General features: G+C 45.7%; 1 protein-coding gene across 1 annotated transcript in view; it reads right to left on the bottom strand.

The window, feature by feature from the left end:
• The window catches only part of CFAP77 (cilia and flagella associated protein 77), a 66,393-nt gene that overhangs the window by 27,372 nt on the left and 25,069 nt on the right, over positions 1 to 13,952 (bottom strand). The window lies entirely within an intron of this gene.

Genomic DNA, 13,952 nt, shown 5'->3' with positions numbered 1-13,952 from the left:
TTCAAACTATAAAAACATGATATAAAATACACATTAAAACGGATTAAAACATCCTGAAAACATCCTGAAAACATTCTAAAATTCCACTGGATAGGCCTGCTGGAATAGATCAGTCTTTATTGCTTTTTTAAATTCTAAAAGATTGTCAAGTTGATGAATCTCCTCCGGCAGGCTGTTCCACAGTCTGGGAGCAGCAGAAGAGAAGGTCCTCTGGGTAACAGTTGTTAATCTAGTTCTTGCTAGATGAAGTGGATTATTCCCAGAGGACCTGAGTGTGCGGGGTGGATTGTACGGGAGAAGGCGATCCCGCAGGTAGCCTGGACCCAAACCATGTAGGGCTTTAAAGGTGATAACCAACACTTTGTACTTCGCCCGGAAACTAATCGGCAGCCAGTGAAGAGATTTTAAAACTGGTGTAATGTGGTCAGCCCTAGGTGTACCAGTGACCAGCCTGGCTGCCATATTTTGGACTAATTGACTTTCTCCTTGCTGATACACCGCCTTAAATCCCTCCAATGAAATCCAACAGTGCAGAAGCTTCCACTATATAGAAAATGAAGAAAACAATAACAATAATAGTGTCCAATGTGCACAATGTGTCCAATGCATTATGTGGCTGATCTAAACAGGAAAACTACAAGACAATGTTGGAGGGCTCCACCCGAAACATACAGCCACGGGTCCTTCTATGAATAAGCGTCCAACTGATGAAGACTCTTCGAAACAGGAATTGTACCGGACACCTGTATTATTTAGACGCCTAGAACTTTTTAGACGGCTAGATATGTTAATGCTTATTTAAACGCCCTGATTAGTGAATGTGTGGGGGGTACAATTCTGTACCTTGACTACAAAAATATTTTCCCCATATGCTTTTTTGTAACTTGTTATTGTGACTTTAGTGCTGACACATTGGACACTATTATTGTTATCGTTTTCTTTATTTTCTATATAGTGGAAGCTTCTGCACTGTTGGATTTCATTGGAGGGGTTTAAGGCAGTGTATCAGCAAGGAGAAAGTGTTTTGTATACTATACTGTATATGTAATAATTCTGTATATCACCCACGTTTGTAATAGATTGTGTCTATCTTATCTTTCACGAGTGAGTCCTTGTGGTTGTGTGCTCAACACCCCATTGTGGCTTTGGTCTCAAAAGAAGGGCCTCTCCAGAAGAAACTACGAACTGGGCAGGTAGAGTTTCATAGATCATAACTTACCAACCACAATTTTCTGCAATCAGAATAACTGATGCAAATTCACATGCGTGTGTCTGTAATTCACGGCAAGGCTCGCTGTCTACTCCAAGCCCTGGAACACTTAGCTGAAGGAGGCTACATTCCTCGATGGATTTTTGTCAGTTCGGCACCCTGAGTTTCGGTCCATTTCCAGCTAACTGGCCCAACTCAGTCTTCAGCAAGCCAGGCAAGTGAGCGGCATTTCTCTGTGTTTTTCTTTGCGCAAATCACAGCTGAGTTGTGCACAAAGCGTGGCTGCAATTTGTGCACATTACCCAAATTTGGGGGTGCAGTTTGCGCAAATGGATAAATGCCGAATAAAAATAAAAATGGATAAATGCCGAATAAAAATATTAAAATACACAAAAGGTCCCCGGAGTTTGGGGAAAACTTCTGGCTTGGCTCGCAAATGCAACCCAAAGTTGGGCACCTTGCCAAATTCTGTTGAAGGGGCAGATTTCCAACAAGGGACATCTCTAGTTTCACATCCCCACCAAATGTGCCTCTGATGGGGGCAAGAACTAGAAATGGGCTTCCCTCAAGTCTTGGGGTGGCCCTGGAAGCTGACGTGAACATTTCAATCACAGCTACAATATGATAAAACATTCCCCGTGAAGGGGGTCCCCCAACTGCACCAGAAATGTGTGTGGGGGAAAGGTTTTTCAAACCAGCAAATCTTCTGCGCGCCTTGAATAGCTTGCCATTCCCTCTCATGCAGAAAAGGTCAAGAAAAGACCAGGACGATATCTGGGAGGCTGTAGAAAGGCTCAAAAGGGTGGCGGACACACACAATCACTGCTAGTTTTTTTTTTATCCTTTCCCTATTTAGTTTTAAAATTAACTCCCTTTCTTTCACCGTGTGTACATTGGCTTTGTGATGTCTGTGGGATTAAGTGACCTCTGTCCACGCCTTTGTGTCTTGCCCAGGGTCACCATGGTGAAGTCGGTCAGAGATTAGTCTGTCATGAAACCTTATTAGCCTTTCTAAGGAAGGGCGGTGGGAGACAGGAGAGGCGGAGGGGAGTTTGTGGTGGAGTTTGTGGTGAAGGGGGGAATTCAAAGGCCGGCTTCCCACAATGCCGTATGTGTGGCGAGGACAAACTATCTCACCCTTTGACAGTCTAAGGTGGTGGCAGCGTTTAGTTTTAATAAATAAATATACACACGGTTTGTATTTATTTATTTCCCCCACTCCCCAAGGCAGCACACAGACGGTGAATTAAGAACTGAAATAATACCTTGACAATGGAAAATGGCTCGAACGCAGTGGTCCAAAACACTCTAGAGGCCACCATGACCAGATTTAGGGTTGCCAGGTGGGGAGAGATAAGCGTTTTGTTCCACTTGCGAAGAGGCGCATTTGCGCCACTGTGAATTAGCTCCATGGCGCAGGTGTGCATTGGCACCGCCCCGAAAGTTTTTTTTTTTTTAAAAAAAAGGCCATTCTCAAGTCCGTGGGAGCTACATGACTCAGAAAAAGCTGGCCTGCTGCAGAATGGGTTCATAGACATTCAAACTGATTTGAATCCGCCATGGATTCATCAGGCATCCCTAAAGTCTACTTGGCTTCCATGCTAGAGGGAGAGGAGGGAACTGGTAAACACCCATTCTGTTTTGCCTTTTGTTTTTTATTCTGCTAATTGCCTTTTAACAGGCATTATTACTAAATAATCCCATCACATATAAATACTCCCATCACGTCGTCTTCTTCTTCTTCTTCTTCTTCTTCTTCTTCTTCTTCTTCTTCTTCTTCTTCTTCTTCTTCTTCTTTTCTTCTTCTTCTCCTCCTCCTCCTCCTCCTTGTTCTTCATCTTCATCTTCTCCATCTCTTCCTCCTCCTCCTCCCTCTTCTCCCTCTCCTTCTCTTCATCATCATCTTCGTCTACATTTTCTTCATCATCATCTTCGCGCTCACCACCCAAACCCAGGAACAGCGACACCGTAGCTTTCTTCCCCCGCCTTGGCTGGAATGCAGATTTCTCTCCCCCTTCCTGACAGCTGTCCCCAACAACAGACAACTTCATTAAACCTCATTAAGATGTCATTTCCCTGCCTTATTTCCCCACCTCTCCGCTCTAATTAAAACCATCTCTCGCTACTACCTTCCAGGAGGCCCTAATAATTTTCTCTCACTACCTTCTGCGAGCTCCCCTCCCTTTACGACTTGGGAGGGAGGGAGGGGGAATGGAGCCTCCTAAATATGGTTTATGCGGCTCCATTCGGAGACCTCGGTCTCTCCAGCCTTTTCCTGAACGCAGCCTGGAGAAGGGACAAGAGGAAGCTTTTTGGGGGGTGGATGTCCTGTTTAGTTTCACTGTTTGCACTTGCCTAGGTTGAAATGGCAAGTGTGGCCAATATTTTAAGGATCCCATTAATCTCAATTAATATCCCCCCCAAATCTACCTTGCTTTAGGTTTGGGGGTGGGGAGTAGCTGCCCCCTTGCTGCACCTGAGACCTTATATTCTTCACTGCCTTGCCCATCCTAGGTCCCTCTAAATGTTTGGGGTTACAACTTCCATCAGCCCCAGCCAGCCCAGTCAATGGTCAGGGATGATGGGGGTATAGTCTGAAACATCTGGAGAGCATCAGGGTGGTCAGGGTTGTATGTATGGCTGCAGGACCTCAGGCGAGGGCCCCCAAATCTGGCCTGCGTGAGGGATGGAATATGACCTGCTTAGACAGCCAAGTACAGCCCTCTCAGGTTCCATACATGGCCCCTCCCCCTTCCTCTGGCACCGCCCCCTCCGCTCTCCCCATCATTTGGTGGCTTCCATGGTTTTGTGAAGTCCCACCCATTCTAAAAGCTTGACATACCTCTCCTAAGGCTGAGTTACGCCCCGTTAGAGCTTTAAAAATCCAAAATAGGCTGGTGTTTTAGGTATTTTGGCTCCACCCACTTTGCATCTGGCCCACCCCTTTGGTATACACTCCCACTCCACACCACCCCTGGAATGCAGACCCCTCAAAACCTCACTGAAACGGCATTTGTCTCTCATGCTGAAAGTAGCTCAGCATTCCCCATCTACAGCCAGGGCTGACCCAACACATTTTGCTTCCTGAGGGGAAGAACAAGATGGCGTCCTCTCCCATTCCAGGTAGAAAAGCCACCTGGACTATTTCTTCAACACTGACAACGGGACAGCATCCTCCACTGTACTTGAAGGCAGCAGGTTAGCCAAGGGAGCGCAAGGCAGGCTTTTTAGCACTCAGCTCCCTCCTCCGACACCTTGCTGCCGCCTCACGGCATCTGCCACCTGAGGCAACCGCCTCACTCTGCCTAATGGTAGGGCCGGGCTGGTCTATGGCAGAAATCTATATTTCTGGCCAGTTCACTGTTTCTGGAACGAATGGGCTGCGATTGTTCAAAACGGTGAAACGGGCCCAGACATCGGATAGCCGCACATGCAAATGGCAAAAAAGCCCTTTGTTTCCAAAAAAATGTGTTGATTTGGGCCCAGTTCAGCAGAGCCTGACTTAATTAGTCCAGTGTGAGTCAGAGAAAGAGAGAGAGACAGAGAGAGAGAGAGAGAAAGAGAGAGAGAGAATATAAATGCAGAATGGCTAGAACCTAAATACGAGTTCTGCAGCCTCATATGTTCAAAAGTTACTTATTGGTATTAAATATTAATAGGAAACGATTTTAGAATCACAGTCCAGCGTTTGCTTGCCAGTGATCCTGGTGTGTGCATGCTTATTGGCTTCAAAACTAGAAGGCAGGAGCAGGCTAACTTCTTAGTGAGCAATATGGATACTAAACCGTTTGTCCAATGTTGTTTATATTCCAGCGAAAGCGGAACATTCAGGGAAGTGGCCTAGCAAGGCGTTGGCCTTCAACAGGGGTCAAGGACCAACGTCAAGGGTAGGCAAGGTTGGGCATTTGCTGAGGGCCCACACCCCAGCAGGGGCCCACTGACAAGAGCCCCCTGGCGTTGCTCCTCCTCTTCCCCATTGCAACCTGCTTGGCCTCTCCCTCTCACTGAGACAACAGAGGCGGTGAGAACTAGGAGCAACAGATGCCGTGGCCTCCTTGCTCCTTGGCTCTCTGCCTGCCAAGCAAGTGATAACCATGAGGAGGAGGAGGAGCAAGCGCAGCTGGTGACCATGGCGGTGAGAAGGTAGACTCACCGAGGGAGGGGGACATTGAGAGTGTCTTGCCCAATGGCTCCCCAAAACCTAGACTATTGGATCCTGGCTTGATCTCAGCTGATTCACAGAAGCAGTGTCACTATAGAAATATAGGATTAAAAAAAATGGACTTGCAGGCCTTTTTTTTTTTTTGTACTTTCTGCAATTTTACACAAATTTAGTGGTAGAAAATATGTAACTTAAATAAATAAATAAACGCAGGCCAAAAATGTCCATCTACCCCATGGGCAAAAACATGGAAATGCACATTTGGGGCAAATTGGCGCATGTGTGAATTTGCGCAAATTCAAGAAATTGGAAAGAAAAAAAATCTGATTGCATGAATGCGTGGATGATGGAAACACAGATTTTTACCAAAGCCAAAAATGTCCCTGGTCTGGGCACAAGTGAAATCATGCCCTCTCTTTCAGAACGTGCTGCTATGCACACAGTATCAAGAATGGAGGCACTCCAGTCTTCTTGCAAATTATGAGCACGCTGCTTGCTCTTATAGTTCGGTGTGTACCCTCACCTCCTGGTCCTTACTGAGTTAGGGGGACCCACGGATAGTCTTTTTTTCCACCCACCCCTCCAATAGGTATGGCCAATGCATTTCTGTGCCTTTCTGGTTTGGTATGAATAGGCATCAATGTCTGATTCTTTGGACTTCACTGCTGCCACCTGCTGGATGGAACTGGAAACCAGCACAACATGGCCCTCTCAAACCTATCCCATCCCACACATTCTAGCAACGAGGGAGAACCAAAAATTGGATTGAACTGTGCATGTCTTGGGGGGCGGGGGGGGGGGGGCGGAGAACCCTAAAATTCTGATTTTAAATTTGCAGCAAATGCCCCCACATAAATGCTCTACAGAGGTTTCTTTTTGTAGCTGAATTGGGGAAGGGGATAGAAATTTGAAAATACAGGCCTATGTATCATTTTACTCCACAAATACGCGATTTCCCCAGCCTTGGGGATATCTCATTTCTTTCCCCCCCCCGCCCCCACTGATGAGCACCTTAAAGGCCCTGTCGGTTGTCACACAGAGGGGGGCCAGGATCGATCCTCCCAGAGTGCAGGAAACGGAATAATGGGCTCAAGTTACAGGAAGCCAGATTCTGGCTGGACAGCAGGAAAAACGTCCTGACTGTTAGAGCAGAGTGACAATGGAACCAATGACCGAAGGAGGTGGTGGTCTCTCCCACAGTAAAGGCATTCCAGAGGCATTTGGACAACCACCTGCCAGGGATGCTTTAGGGTGGATTCCTGCATTGAGCAGGGGGTTGGACTCGAAGCCTTGTAGGCCCCTTCCAACTCTGCTATTCTATGATTCTAATTATCACTGTCTGTAGTTTTGCACTTTCCCCCCCTCTGACGTCACTATGTTTCCACTCTTCCCCAAACTATGAGTGTATATATATATATACTTGTAGCTCAGGATAATGTGCCATGCACCTCATGAATCGGGCGTTGCTCACAAAAGCTTATGCCAGAGAGCTTCAGTTATTGGGCGTTATAAAAATGTAATAAATATATAAATAAATAAATTCATTTTTAAGTTGTCACAAGACTCTTTCTTATTCTTTTTAAAGTTCCTCCCCTTTTTCAAAAAGTAAGGCAAATGATGAATGTACCAACCGACTGATAAATAAATTGTAAAATGTGGTTCTTTGTAATCATTTTTTAAGATAGGTGGTTATTATTATTATTATTATTATTATTATTATTATTATTATTATTTCATTTCTATACTGCCTAATAGCTGAAGCTCTCTGGGCAGTTTACAGCAATTCATAAAATAATAAAATACAATATAAAAATACTACAAAATACAGCATAAAAATGTGCATATACAAAATTTAAAACAATCCAGGCAGCTAAAAACAGTTTCAATAAAATACTAGACCTGTTGAAACAACAGGCATAAATGCCCCATTGTATGTCACTAAATGGCATTAAATGCCTGCGAGTAGAGGGCCATTGTAACCTGGAGCCAAAAAGATGTCAGTGTTACCGCCAGGCGGGCCTGATTGTGGAACTCATTTCAGAGTTGAGGGGCCACCACTGGAAAGACCCTTCTCTTGTGACCACCCTCCGAGTCTCCCTCGGAGGCGGTGCTTGGAGGGCTGCCCCAGAGTGCCCAGGTATGTTCAGGTCAGGAGAGGCGTCAGGTATTGCTGTCCCGAGCTGTGTTGACCTACTTAAAGCTCTTGCTGTTAGCAACGCAGCCTTAGCAGAGGCATTTCAACTTTTTAGAATGGGGTTGAAAAATGGCCCACGAAGCTGGGAAAACACGAAACGATTGGTGGTTGGCAGGAAAGGGGGTGGGGCTACAGGAAGAGGGCGTGGCCTGGCATTCTCCAGCCCTGGGCTAGGATGTGTGTATGTCACACCCCTTGGGAAGACAGGAGCAAGCCAGGTTCACCCTGTGAGTAAAGATGAATGCCGGACCCGTCTCTGTAAATATCGCATCTTCCTTCACCCTCAAATGAGTTGGTCTGTCCCTCATCACGGAACCTTGTGCAGACGACGTGACGGCGCCATTCTGCCTGTTTCCTTCCCTTCTTTGGGTGCACGTGCGTGTTTATTTCATGACACCCCCTTGCACAATAAAACCCCTCATCACGCTCCCATTACTATTATTATTCTTGATTTACGGGCACTTGCACAGCGGAGCCAATTGGGGCAGCGGTGGCCCGGAATCCTTCCCGCCTGTCCCTTTCTTCTTCCCTCCGCGACAGCTTGAAATCAAGACTCTCATTTGCATTTACATGATCTCGCTGCGAAGCTTACGAGACGGAGAGATTTATTTGCTACTTAGCTTGATGTTTGATTACACTCCGAGAAGGCGGAGAAGCTACGAAGCGCGGGGGTGCACAGGATGCGTCCGACCGAGCGGCCCCTGGGGGAGCTGTAACGCCACACATCAGGTTTCGGCAGATGAGGAAGGAAGGAAGAATGGAAGGAAGGAAAGGTTTGGGCGTTTTCGAGGAGGACAACCCTTTGATCAGACACTTGGGTTTAAAGAGGGAGCACCCTCGGCCGCAAAGGTGCGTCGCGGATGCCATTGCATGCCATGTCGCGGATGCCATTGCATGCTCCCCCAAGGGCAGCAATTGTCTCGTGGCTTTTAGAAAGGGAGTGAAGATACGGATCTTTTTCACTGAGCTGTTGAAATTAAAAGCATTTAACAGCCTATGTTGATTTTATAACTGACCCAAGAATAGTTGTTTTAAATGGATATTGTTGTTTTTATACTTTTAGTGGTTTTAAATTTTGTATATCTGTTTTAATGTTTATTGTTTTTAACTTTTGTGAACCGCGCAGAGCGCTTCGGCTATGGGGTGGTATATAAATGTAAATAAATAAATAAAATATCGATGTTTTAAAGTTTTACTGCTCTTGAAGCTCTTCTTTCTCCTTATTGAAGGGTGCCATCCTATGCATGTTCAGCCACCCATAGTGGCTGGGGCATGCTGGGAGCTGTAGGCCTTTTTTTCTATCTAAACAAAGCATACATAATCCTCCTCTTCATTTTTATCCTCACAACAACAACCCTGTGAGGTAGGCTGGGCTGAGAGTCTGTGACAGGCCCAAAGTCACCCAGTGAACTTCCATGGCTGAGTGGGGAGTAGAACATGATCTCCCAACTCCCAGTCCAATGCTCTAACCACTGCACCTCACTGACTCTCACAAATTTCTGTGTTCATTCCCCCCCTCCCAACAACAGCATCGCCAAGTTTGGGAAACTGCGAATTTCGTCACGTAACCCTCTCTTGGCTCGCTTATAAATTTGGCAAATTCGTACGTAAGTCTCGAATGAACTTTTTTTTGAACCCATCCTTAGACCATACACGTACACATACAAATCTAGAAATCCGGGCCCCAGTTCACGGGACACCTAATTCGCACAACCCAAGTCATTTCCCAGTGAATAACGTTGACCGGGCAAAAATATTTTCAAAAGTTATTCTCGTTTAAGGACACTCTGCTTTCAAGTAGCAAGTGAGAGACCCACCAGTGGTCTTTCTCTCACACAGACACAGAAGAAAGGGCTGTGCTTAAGGGCTTTTCTATCTTTCTGGCCCTTTAAAACCAAAAGACTAAGAGTTCATTTGCATTTAGATCTCTTTGGCACCGTCTCATCTTAAGACAAATCCTCACAAAGGCTGCTTAATTAGACCAAATTAGATTTCCACCCAGTAGCTTGTCATTCATTAGAAAAACCCGCTGTTCTTTTTTCGTTTTCCTCCATCCCCCCCTCTTTTTAGTAATTACAGCCTGGCCTAGTGCCCCCCCCCCAATCTCAAAGTGTTCACTTTAGATTCAAGAGCCGGGCTCAGCATGCTCAATTTTGGATAGACAAGAGGCAGTAAAATTCCATTCTGCTTCCAACGAGCTCGCCTGCTTTAAGAGTCGGATAAAGCGAGATGATACAAGCATTTTTAGCTGTAATGGGCTATTCTGTTTCCTAAGCCCTTGGCAATTAAGTCCGTGATCCTCAAGCCACGTCTTTCGAAGTAGCCCCGTTGAGATCAGTTGGGCTACTCCGACAAAAACGCAGCCTCTGAGCAATTTCCCTTCATTACCAAAAATCTTCCGGTAATTTGGCAGACTCGAAGCTAAATTCAACCGATTTTCCTCTGACACGAACAGATCCATATGCCGATGGCTGCCCTGTAGCTGTCTCAGCCATTTGTGTCTAAGGACCCACCCACCCCTGCCCAAATAATGTTCTCCCCAGCTTTATAGTTACTTTGATTCGTTTTTAAATTTATTTTTCGGGTCTACGATAACAAAGCAGTTGGCTCCGGTACAGTTCGCGAAAGACAGAGATGGGAGTTTGCCAAAGATAACACAACTCAGCCTTCCACACCTGGTGTCCTCCAGATGTTTGGAACATCAGTTCCCATCAGCCCCAGCTAATATGGCCAATGGTCAGGAATGCTGGGAATTGTAGTCCCAAACAACTGAAAGGCCCCCAGGTTAGGGGAATCTGGTTCAAACCAACATATAAGACTGCCTAGACGTTTGTATAGGGGTCAAGGAGTATTACTGATGAGGCAACAAAATTTCTTTGACCGATGGTTGGTTTTCCTGCAGAGCTAAGAGGTGGCTTGCCATCTGACTTCCCCGGCCACCAGTTCAAGACCTATCGCAGCCTCAAGGCACAACATGGAATATGTGTTTGGTTTATCGTGGCTTTGGAACCCTTCAAAGACCTACAACTGGAATTTGGGGTTTCAGAGCTTCTGTTCCTTCTTCTCCCACCCCTCGGTTCAGAACTCAGAAGTTGTGGTGCGATCAAAACTCACATGTACATTATGGGATTATAGAACAGCTTAGACTAATTCATGGAATTCGTTGCATGTCGTGATTGGCCACGAACTTAGATGAGTGTTGTTTTTTTAAAGGATGAGACCGATAAATGGATGATAGCTAGTGATAGCGATGATAGATGATAAGTAGATCCTAAGATTCCCTAGGCTGCTTATCTTGTACACACTTGTACCCAGGGATGGCATCAATGGTCGGTATTTATTTATTTATTGCATTTTTATACCGCCCAATAGCCACAGCTCCTTGGGCGATTCTGCCTGTCAACCAACCAAGTGGTATTCACGATAAGAAAGAAGACAAGGAGAAAAGGCAGCCGGTGAGAAGGTGGACTCATTGAGGGAGGGCCCCCACGGAAGGTGTCTTGCCCGTGGGCCCTCCAAAACCTGGAGCCGACACAGTTGTACATTCACGTGCTGTACTGTTTGTCCTCTCCAATGGACAAGGATGTATTCCTGAGTCAGAAGTGGCCAATCCTAAATCTCTCTCTGCAATATTAACGATTCGTCACCTGCTTCCCTTAAACCGAGACTTGTGCTTTTCCGAAATGCAGAGCCTAATTCCCCCCTCAGCACCCCCCAAAGCGCTGTGCATTCAGCACGCCCAAACTCCACAGCCGAACCCTTGCGACGAACAGCACGCGTGCGCGCGCCCTCCTCATTACACCGTTCGCAGTTATCGTGACATTATAATATGTCAAACCGCTTCACTGGGAAGTAAAGCAATGCGTAGCGTTTCACTCCTGCCTGAGGGCTGGACTTTGGTCGCAGCTGTCATCGAAATGTGTGACTTTTTCATGCTTTAAATATATATATATATATATATATATATATATATATATACACCACACATACACACCATGAATTTGCTACAGTGAGACCTCTGTTATGCTAGCAAGATGAAGCAAAGTACCGTGAGGACATCTGTATTGAACCTTGGGCTAAATTTTAAGTGGCTGAAAAATTGCATTAGTTGGTTAGTCTTCGTGAGTCAATAAAAAACACACACAGGTCCTAGCACCCCCATTGCTAAGACCCGGATAATTAGTCAGACCCCAAACTGGCTGGTGAGGCAATCTAAGGCCACCCCCCCCCAACAAGGAACTCCCTCCCAAAATCACCCCTGGCTCCACTGAGGATGCGAGGCCTACTCCAATATTACTACCGAAGCCCCATCAGTGGTTGCTTGGCAACCATCCATAGGCCTCCCTATTGCTTCCATAGTGCAGCCAGCCTGGTACCCTACAGATCATAAGAACATCAGAAGTGCCCTGAGGCTGGATCAGACCAAGGGTCCACCTAGTCCAGCACTCTGTTCACACAGTGGCCAACCAGCCATCAGCCAGGGACATGGTGCAACAGCACCCTCCCGCCCATGTTCCCCAGCAACTGGTGCACACAGGCTTCCTGCCTCGAATACTGGAGATACTACAAATGTTGATTACGACTTCCAGCGTTCCTGGCCATTGGCCGTGCTGTCTGGAGATGATGGGAATTGAAGTCTAAGACATCTAAAAGATGCCAGGTTGGGGAAAGACTGATATAAGGGACGAGCAACCGTTCACTTGAACCAGTCATGGTCTGAGGCTTTGATTTAGGCCTGGGACTATGTGAGTTCAGGCCTCAGAGCTCTCTTCAGGAAGAAAAGGGGAGGATACAGGCACAGCGGTATCAGGGAACTAAAAAACAGAATCAAGTGCATTTGAATTCGACCCACAGATCCACCACGGACCAATTTTATCGAGTTCCACAGATTGCGTGGACTTGTGGACTGCTTTTTTTTTAAAAAAAGAAAAACATTCCAGAATGTTACACAAAGGTAGTAATAGAAAACTATGTAAAATAAAATAACACTGGCTGAAAATGGGTTTTTCAACGCATTTTCTTCATAGGCTAGAGTATGAAAATGCGCATTTGGGAGGGGATTTGCGCATTTTGCGGGGATTTGCGCATTTTTGCAAGGACGAATTTGCGCGAATTTGGGAAATGGGAAAAACGCAATTCCGCCAATGAGCAGATGTGATGAAATGAAAGGCACCAGACAATCCGCGGAACACAGATGGAATGGATTTGACAAAATCCATTCGTCCTTATAGAGGCATGCAATTTTGGCCCCAGTGATTGGCAGCCGGTGTGAAGTCAGTGATACGTTTTGAAGCACAGTCACTCACCATGACAGCAAAGAAAGTCTCAAAACGCTGGCAGCTGTTTTCATCCAGATCAACCGACCAGTTCTAACAGTATTCAACCAGCTAGGATCAGGTCTGAATGGGTCTGTGTTGGTCATTCCAGACCAGGCCACTTCAAAATTCTTTGCAATACAGCAAAGAACATTATGTTGTAGTGGGGAAAATTCATTTCGCCCTAACTACTGTGAAGGTGGCAGCTAAGCTCAGAGGGAACTGGGAAGCCTGAAGGGCGTGGCAGGTGATGTCAGCGTCCCTAATGATAAAAAAGTGCCGGGTGCGTCCCTGTGAGTCCTGCCTTTACTACACCACTATCTATAAATCTCACCATCTTTTCCAAGAGAAAAAAACACATCTTTAAAATTGTGCATTTCGTATTTGCTACCTGCCTGCCTCTTTCTCCCCTTTTCCAATGATCTTTCTAATCATATTCCTTCATATATATATATATATATATATATATATATATATATATCCCCCCTGTTCTTGTAAAGGGATTGCAGGCTAGGCGTATTTTAAGCTGCATTTTAATAAGTCAATATGAAAGCTCAAAATTATTTAAAGCTTCTTAAATAGGATTATATTTGATTTCTTATGGGAATCATGGGGGGGGGCGTGTATAGTGTGGTAGAGATGGTCCCTCCTTTGCCAGGATCCAAAGTGCACCTATAGGCTTGCTAGATACCCAGTGGTATTTCCTTACAGTGTCTCACCTTATCACGTACTGCTTTTGAAAAACCTCAATTTCAAAAGTCACTTGCCATCTGGCATGGGGGTGGCATTGCTGGTCAGGAAATCTAATTCAAAGCCTCCTTGCATAGGTGAAAATAGTTGCACAGTTATTTGGATCCTGACATTTTTTTTTTAATGGAGGAGACATGTTTACTGCCATGTCCTCTGATGTACATAAACACTGTTTTCATAAGGAAACACAAGACCACCAAGTAGTTAGGTCAGCAATTCAATGGCACAATGTTGCTATTGGTGCACAAGGACCATGTGTCATAGAATCATAGAATCATAGAATAGTAGAGTTGGAAGGGGGCTATAAGGCCATCGAGTCCA

Source organism: Elgaria multicarinata, chromosome 19 (genome assembly GCF_023053635.1).
Source record: "Elgaria multicarinata webbii isolate HBS135686 ecotype San Diego chromosome 19, rElgMul1.1.pri, whole genome shotgun sequence".
Classification (NCBI taxonomy): domain Eukaryota; kingdom Metazoa; phylum Chordata; class Lepidosauria; order Squamata; family Anguidae; genus Elgaria; species Elgaria multicarinata.
Note: the sequence above shows the minus strand (reverse complement) of the source record. Positions and strands in the feature narration are given on the sequence as shown.